The sequence below is a fragment of the Arachis duranensis genome, chromosome 2 (assembly GCF_000817695.3).
Source record: "Arachis duranensis cultivar V14167 chromosome 2, aradu.V14167.gnm2.J7QH, whole genome shotgun sequence".
NCBI lineage: Eukaryota > Viridiplantae > Streptophyta > Magnoliopsida > Fabales > Fabaceae > Arachis > Arachis duranensis.
The window spans coordinates 52,335,398-52,344,592 of NC_029773.3; positions in this window are offsets into that span (position 1 = coordinate 52,335,398).

Here is a 9,195-nt window from a genome sequence, read left to right on the forward strand (position 1 = left end):
GCGTGTTTGAATGAAAAACAAAGGAATTGTATTAAATCATCGAGACGCCGCAGAGCTCCTCACCCCCAACAATGGAGTTTAAAGACTCATGCCGTCAAAAAGTATGTAATTCAGATCTGAAAATGTCATGAGGTACAAGATAAGTCTCTAAAAGTTGTTTAAATAGTAAACTAGTAACCTAGGTTTACAAAATGTAAAAGTAGTTTTTATACTCGACTAGTAACCTAGGTTTACAGAAAATGAATAAACTAAGATAATTGGTGCAGAAATCCACTTCTGGGGCCCACTTGGTGTGTGCTGGGGCTGAGACTAAAGCTATCCACGAGTAGAGGCCTTTCTTGGAGTTAAACTCCAAGTTATAACGTGTTTTGGGCGTTCAACTCCGGATCATGACGTTTTTCTGGCGTTTAACTCCAGACAGCAGCATGTACTTGGCGTTCAACGCCAAGTTACGTCATCTATCTTCGCGCAAAGTATGGACTATTATATATTGCTGGAAAGCCCTGGATGTCTACTTTCCAACGCCGTTGAGAGCGCGCCAATTAGACTCCTGTAGCTCCAGAAAATCCATTTTGAGTGCAGGGAGGTCAGGATCCAATAGCATCAGCAGTCCTTTTTCAGCCTAACTCAGATTTTTGCTCAGCTCCCTCAATTTCAGCCAGAAAATACCTGAAATCACAGAAAAACACACAAACTCATAGTAAAGTCCAGAAATATGATTTTTGCCTAAAAACTAATAATATTCTACTAAAAACCAATTAAAACATGCTAAAATCTACATAAAATGACCCCCAAAAAGCGTATAAAATATCCGCTCATCAACTAACCATGAAGGCAACAATGAAGCCTTTGGTATAGTTGTAGTGATGTTATTTCTCTTGTTATTGAATTTATAAAGGTACAACTGTATCTATAAATTATATTATTGCATATAACCTATTTTGAACCTATTTTCATAAAAATCAAAAATATCATAATGTATGACTACAAAAAAGGTAGAGCCATATATGGCAATAGATGGGTGTATAATTTAATAACTAAATGAAGCAATTTTGTCCTAACCAAAATCCAGTGATGTTAAAGAGAAGTTGAATTCCCACTTGTAGTCAATAATTAAATAATTGGGACAGAAAATGGAGCTTAATATTCTAAGATGCTAGATATCATTAAATATGCTCCTTGACTTTTGGCTAAAAGTGATTCCAATTTCCATTGCAAGGTGTTATTTCTTGTCCTTACCTAACTATAGAGATGGTGTTCCATTTCCATTATTAATAACCATACATTTTGCTGCTTTTATTTTATTATCATTACCTTGTTAATTTCTAATCAAAGCCATGTTTCGTTTCTGTTTTCTTTAAATTCATTGGATATAAAATAAGATTTAGTTTCGGGATGTATGTTAAGATCTATGAAGCATGACCTTCAAAACTCAGATATTTCAATAAGAAAAATTATAAATAAAATAAATAAGGTAAACAAACATATTAGAATTGCTGTGAGTTTTTTCTTACTTGTTGGGCCTTAAGAAATTTTCAGAACAGTAAATATCATAGTAAAGATTGTCTTTAAGTAAAAAAAGAGGGTTTTATAAGAAACTTACCAAGTGTAATCTCGCTTCTGGAAAGGTGGTGCCTCCTGCAGTGTGAAGGGAAGTACCTCGAGTCGATTTTCTGGCAGCTGTATTTCTCGCCTGTAATTATCTATAGGCATCAGTGTCCCCAATGTCTCATCAATTCACCAAGAACTTCTGGTGGGATCTAATATGGACGGTTACCTTTTTTGCGAATGGCATGGAGCATACCTCGCAAGGGCTTGGCAGCCCTAAACCTCCAAGCTTGATAGATATCATCCTCCTCCGTATCAATAATGTCAAAGCATTTCTATTTTTTTTAAAAAAAAATCACATTTTACAATATCACTTAAAATAAATGTTAAAATTGTTGAGACAAAAACACTGCCAAACTAACTAGTAAGTATACTACTAGTAGTATATCACATACCATAAAAGCTTTGACAGTAGTGATGTGCTTATATATTGTTGAGACAAAAACACTGCCAAACTAACCAGTAAATATACTACTAGTAATATATTACATACCATAACATTCCCGCTCTCTCAAGTAAGTCCCTAACATACTTAGATTGAGTGATGTGAATATCATGATCAAATAAGATATTAAATTCTAAGCCTAAAAAGAAATTAACACTGACTAGATCTTTTAATGCAAAAAAAGACTTTATATCAACAATGAGAGTGCAGATTGTAGAATTATTATCACATGTAATGAGAATATCATCGACATATGCTAAGATATAGATCGTAGAGTATGAATTAAACCATATGAATAGTATAATCAGGTTTAACATTGTTTAGCATTTCAAAAGGTGACTTTATGTTCAATGTAGGAGTTGGTAATCTATTAATTAAAAATGTGGCAGTGAAGAAGGTATCTTCCCAAAATTGTTTAGGTAAATCAGCAGTAGCAAGTAAAGCAAGCCAGTTTTAGTTATATGGCGATGTTTTCTTTAAACTACACCCTGCTATTGGTGTGTATAAGGGCATGAAAGCCTGTGACTAATGCTATGGAGATGAGTCTTATATTGCATGAGATTCTTATATTGCATTAAGATTTGCAAGAGCTGAGATTTAGAGTAAAGTAAATATAGACAAGTATACCTTGTGTCAGCATCAACTATACTAAGATAATATTTAAATCCTAATCTAGAGGGTCCCAAAATGTCAAGAAAGACTAGCTCAAGGGGTACAGAATATGTAGTAGTAGAATCTATGAAGGGAAGAGTATGCATTTTGGCAAGACAACAAGATTCACACAATGTCTTTAGAACATTTTTAACTATAGTAACAGATGGGTGGTCTAATCTAAGATGCCACAATCGCAAATTAGCACTTAAAGCAAAAATGAAAGCACTTGGTGTAACATGTGGATTGGAGACAGCGGTTCTCAAAGAATCAAACACATATAAGCCTTTGTTTAAGCCGACACTTAAAAATATGTCCCACTACACACATAAAAAATTATATATCCCATGAAATATATGCAAGCTTTAAATCACCAAAATCTACTAAAATATTTGCCAATTGGAAGCTTCTTACTGACTATAGTTTTTTATAGAGATTTTTTTGGTAGATATCATAAAGAATATTATGCACAATGATAATGTTTTCCTCTCTTTCTTTCTAATAAAGAAAACGTTAACTAGTTATGTAGGATAGTTTTTAATTATTAATTTCTGTTTAATTAAACAGCTATGGTAATTAAACAAAATGAGAATCCTGTAGAGTCAAGCTCGTAATAGTTTTCCATTGGGAATAACACCACTTTATTTGATTAAAAAAGAAAAAGAGAATAACAAGAAGGCAGAATATATAGAACATAATGTGCAATGAATGCTATTCATAGGGAGCATAAGGAAATAGAATTTACCCTCCACTCAGTCCACCATATTTTTCGAGTATCATCATCTGCCTCATCAAAACTCAGCCAAGGCTTGTTGTAGTTTTCCCTAAAAACCTGAGAAATACGCTTCAATCTAGGCTTAGGTGGGTGCCAACTACATCAAAAACCAAATGACACCATCAATCTGAGAATTCTGAACTTCCATCATCATCAATGTAGGCATCATCGTCATCATAGTTCTCAATGTCATCGTCCTCCTCATTATTTACATTAGGAACCTGGAGGTCAACTACTTGAAGTTGTATCATATCAACATCTCCTAACATAGATGCTAATGATGCTGGAAACTCAATTTCTGAAATGATCCTAGCATTTGGAGGCTCATCATTCTAATACACCTCGATTTCAGATTGATTTTGTGCCTCCTCCATTATTTTTTGTGGTTTACATGTAATCACAACCTTCCAATTAGACTTACAGCCTTGTGGATATGGCATGTAATACACTTGTCTAGCTTTTTGTGCAAGGATGAATGGATCGTAACTCCCATATCTCCTAGTGGGTAATACTTCAATTATTTTGTAGTCTTTGTGTCTACGCGTTCCCCGAGGCCTGGTAGGGTCATACCACTCACAGTAAAATAAGGTGACTCTTAAACTAACAAGAATTGGATATTCAGCAATCAAAATCTTTTTAAGAATGTCGTACCAATCAGATGCATCATTCCCTCCATCACCTTTAACATATATACCTATATTATCTGTCTTCTTTCCAGATGCATGCTTAGGAGTATAAAATCTATACCCGTTAACCTTGAACATACCAACACTCGTGGCCCTAGTTTTTGGCCCGAATGCTAAACTCAATAAATAGGACAAGTTATGCCATTACTGGGATTTTTTACCTGATTTTGTCAAACAAAATATAGTATTTAGAAAAACAAGATTTACTTTGACATATTTTGACACAGTCAACAAAATGTAAAAACTTACATGCTCATGGAACCATGATGGAAAGTTGGATAAAGAATTATTGCTCCCATGGATATGCTCATATTGACTTCTAAATGTATCGACTTCAGGACAATTCAACAAGATATGTAAGTAAGCAGCTTTCATTTCCATACTAGTTAACCATCTGTCTTTGTTGGCTCTCCCAGGAACACCCGGTTGATCAAAAATAGAAAGGGTAGGCTCAGATGAACTTACACCACCATCATCATTCCGATTCGGCCTTGTTCTCTTAGACATGACATGTGGCTCAAAGTAATAAGAACAATAACTTGATGTCTCTCTAGCCAGGTATGCTTGACATATTGAACCTTCTACTCTAGCCCGATTCTTCACCGATCTCTTATACGTGCCTATTTCACACTCAAATGGATACATCTACCTATACTGAGTTGGTCCACAAACACGTGCCTCATATTCCAAGTGAACTGGTAGATGCTCCATTACGTCAAAAAAGGCAGGTGGAAAAATTCTTTCTAACTTGCACAAAATAACAAGAATATTAGCTTCCATTTGTACAAGATCACTAACCCGAAGAGTAGATGAACAAAGGTCCCTAAAATATTGACTTATTTCGGTCAACGGTTTCCACACGTGGTCTGGCAACTTTTTGAAGGCTAACGGAAGTAAACACTCCATAAATACATGACAATCATGAGTTTTCATCCCAAACAATTTTTCTCCCTTGACATAGACACACCTTTGTAAATTTGAAACATATCCATCTGGCATTTTCAACTCTTGTACCCATTTACAAACATTTTTTCGTTGTTGGAGTGTCAAGACATAGTTGCCCTTAGGCTTTGCCCAATGACCTTCGTGTACCTGCACCAAATTCAAATCTGGTCGCTTACAAAGCATAGCCATGTCTAACCTTGCCTTTTCATTGTCTTTTGTTCTTTTAGTATCCATAACGGTATTCATTATGTTATTAAAAACATTCTTCTCAATATGCATTAGATCCAAACAATGACGAACCAAATGATCTTTCCAATATGGGAGATCCCAAAATATACTCCTTTTGGTCCATTTGCCACTAAGCCTAATAGGAGGTTCTTCATCCTCATCAACATTCTTCTTAAAACCAACTTTATTACGCCTATAAGGATGACCTTCAGGTAAATATCTCCTGTGACAGTCAAACCACAAATTCTTTCTGCCATAATCTAACCAAAAGGCCTTGGTATCCTCCATGCATACTGGACATGCTAATCTTCCCCCCGTACTCCAACCAGACAACATTCCATAAGCAGGAAAATCGTTAATTGTTCACATTAATGCAGCCTTTAACTGAAAATTCCTCTTGCTATGAATGTCGTATGTTAGGATGCCTTCATCCCATAACTCTTTAAGTTCATCTATCAATGGTTGAAGATAAATATCAATTTTTGCTTTGGGATTTTCTTTTTCGGTTATGATGCACGTTAGGAACAAAAAAGATTATTTCATACACATATGAGGTGGAAGGTTATAAGGAGTAACTATAACAGGCCAACAAGAGTACGGTGTGCTAAAATGAACATTAGGAGAAAACCCATCAGAACAAAGTCCAAGTCTAACATTACACGGTTCGCTTGCGAAATGAGGATGCTTGGTATCAAAATGTTTCCATGCTTCACCATGGGAAGGATGTGTCATCACGTCGTCATTTCTGCGATTTTGGTGATGCCACAACATATAAGGGGTAGTACTCATTGATGCATACAACCTTTGTAGCCTTGGAATCAATGGCAAATAATGCATTCTTTTATATGGTACCTCTTTATTTTTTCCCTTCCTAGGCTTAAATCTCTGCTCCACACAAAATTTACAATGTCTAAGATCTTTATCCTCTTTGTAATATATCATACAACCATTGACACACAATCTATCTTAACCTTCTTAAACCCAAGTTGGGAAACAATTTTCTTAGCTTCATAGTAATTAGCAGGAATTTCATTTGGAGTTGTTTGCATTTCTCTAAACAAAGTTGCCCACTGGTCAAAAGATCCTTGGGATTGGTTTCCCTCTGATTTTATACTCAGCATCCTACTAGCAAGAGACAATCGTGAATGGATACAATTTTCCCACAAGGGGTTACTAACTGAATCTAAGAGGTTGATGAGCGGATAATTTATACGCTTTTTGGCATTGTTTTTAGGTAGTTTTTAGTAAGTTCAAGTTACTTTTAGGGATGTTTTCATTAGTTTTTATGATAAATTCACATTTCTGGACTTTACTATGAGTTTGTGTGTTTTTCTGTGATTTCAGGTAATTTCTGGCTGAAATTGAGGGACTTGAGCAAAACTCTGATAAGAAGCTGACAAAGGACTGCTGATGCTGTTGGAATCTGACCTCTCTGCACTCGAAATGGATTTTCTGGAGCTACAGAACTCCAAATGGCGCGCTCTTAACGGCGTTGGAAAGTAGACATGCAGAGCTTTCCAGCAATATATAATAGTCCATACTTTATTCGGAAATTGACGACGTAACTTGGTGTTGAACACCAAGTACATGCTGCTGTCTGGAGTTAAACGCCAGAAACACGTCATAATCCGGAGTTGAACGCCCAAAACACGTTATAACTTGGAATTCAACTCCAATAAAAGCCTCAGCTCGTGGATAGATCAAGCTCAGCCCAAACATACACCAAGTGGACCCCGGAAGTGGATTTATGCATCAATTACTTATTCATGTAAACCCTAGTAGCTAGTCTAGTATAAATAGGATAATTTACCAGTGTATTAGACATCTCTGGATGCCTAGTCCTTAGACCATGGGGGCTGGCCATTCGGCCATGCCTGAACCTTTCACTTATGTATTTTCAACAGTGGAGTTTCTGCACACCATAGATTTCTTATTCCAAGATATACGTTGCACAACACTTTGATGAATGTGATGATCCGTGACACTCATCATCATTCTCACCTATGAACGCGCGTGACTGACAACCACTTCCGTTCTACCTTAGGCCGGGCGCATATCTCTTAGATTCCCCAACAGAATCTTCGTGGTATAAGCTAGATAGATGGCGGCATTCATGAGGATCCGGAAAGTCAAAACCTTGTCTATGGTATTCCGAGTAGGATTCTGGGATTGAATGACTGTGACGAGCTTCAAACTCCTGAAGGCTGGGCGTGATGACAAACGCAAAAGAATCAAGGGATTCTATTCCAACCTGATTGAGAATTGACAGATGATTAGCCGTGCTGTGACAGAGGATAAGACCATTTTCACTGAGAGGATGGGATGTAGCCATTGACAATGGTGATGCCCTACATACAGCTTGCCATGAAAAGGAGTAAGAAGGATTGGATGAATGTAATAAGAAAGTAGAGATTCAAGAGGAGCACATCATCTCCATACGCCTATCTGAAATTCCCACTATTGATTTACATAAGTATTTCTATCCCTTTTATTTTCTATTTATTATTAATTTTCGAACTCATCATAAACCAATTTAATCTGCCTAACTGAGATTTACAAGGTGACCATAGCTTGCTTCATACCAACAATCTCTGTGGGATCGACCCTTACTCACGTAAGGTATTATTTGGATGACCCAGTACACTTGCTGGTTAAGTTGAACGGAGTTATGATCACACCAGGGATTATTAAGATCCCAATTCATCACACCATGATCTCTTTGGGGTATTTTTGATTTCATACAAATACAAAGAGACCAACTTTGAGGATCACAATTTCGTCCACCAGAGGTCATAAAATCTCTTAGCATCTCGATTTGGTTCCTCCACTGTTGGTTGCATGTATATGTGACACTCAGGTTGCAAAGCATCAACAACCATCTCATGATAACGATCAAAATTTTCTTCCCATGTAACACCATCTAATTCAGAGCTACTTTCAATATCTTCTTCTATCCTAATCTGATTCTCTGTGGGTATCTCTTCTCCATGCTCTATCCAAACCCAATAATTAGGTTTAAACCCATGAGTATATAGATCAATCTTAATGTCGACCAACTGTTTAAACGTCCCACTTTGACATCTGGCACATGGACACCTAACAAAACCTCCTCTGAAAAATTCATGAGTTCTAGTACACACATCCACAAATTCATTTACCCCTTTAATAAAACTGGGTTTAAGACCTCGCCTCTAATCATACGTTCTATCATATATCCAACTTTGGTTCTGGTTTTCCATTATTAATGAATTTAATTTTCTACCTATCAAAGGGATAATATTCACTTTTTAATTTTTTATTCAACGAGAAACCACAACAGATAAAAATCTTATCATCAATATAATTTATACTTTCACCATGAATGGTTTACACAAACAAGCATACATAAGTAACTATAGATAAGCATGCATAATAATTTAACAGAGATAATAAAGATAAAGATAAAGATAAAATAAAACTCAGTAATTTAACAGATATAATAAATAAATAAAAAAGTAGAAGGTTAAACCTTGAATATCTTTTTTGGAAGTCTTAAACTCTACCAATACTTGTGATAGTGTAAATGGATGCCATTGGAACTTTGATAATACTTGTAACTATGTCAACCCTGCCAAAAAATATATATATAGGCACATCAACACTAAAAACGATACATAAAAGTCTTTTAAAAACTTGAATATAAAAATACTTGTTCACTCAACAATTTTTTTATAAACAATTAATCAGGTCGGGTTCATAGTAATTAGAGTACTAGACCCGAGATAAATGAATACTAGTATTTCCATTGGAATAAAACAAATTAAGATTCAAGAAACAAAAGGGATTATGCAATCTACTATTTGTGCCAAGTCTCCTGT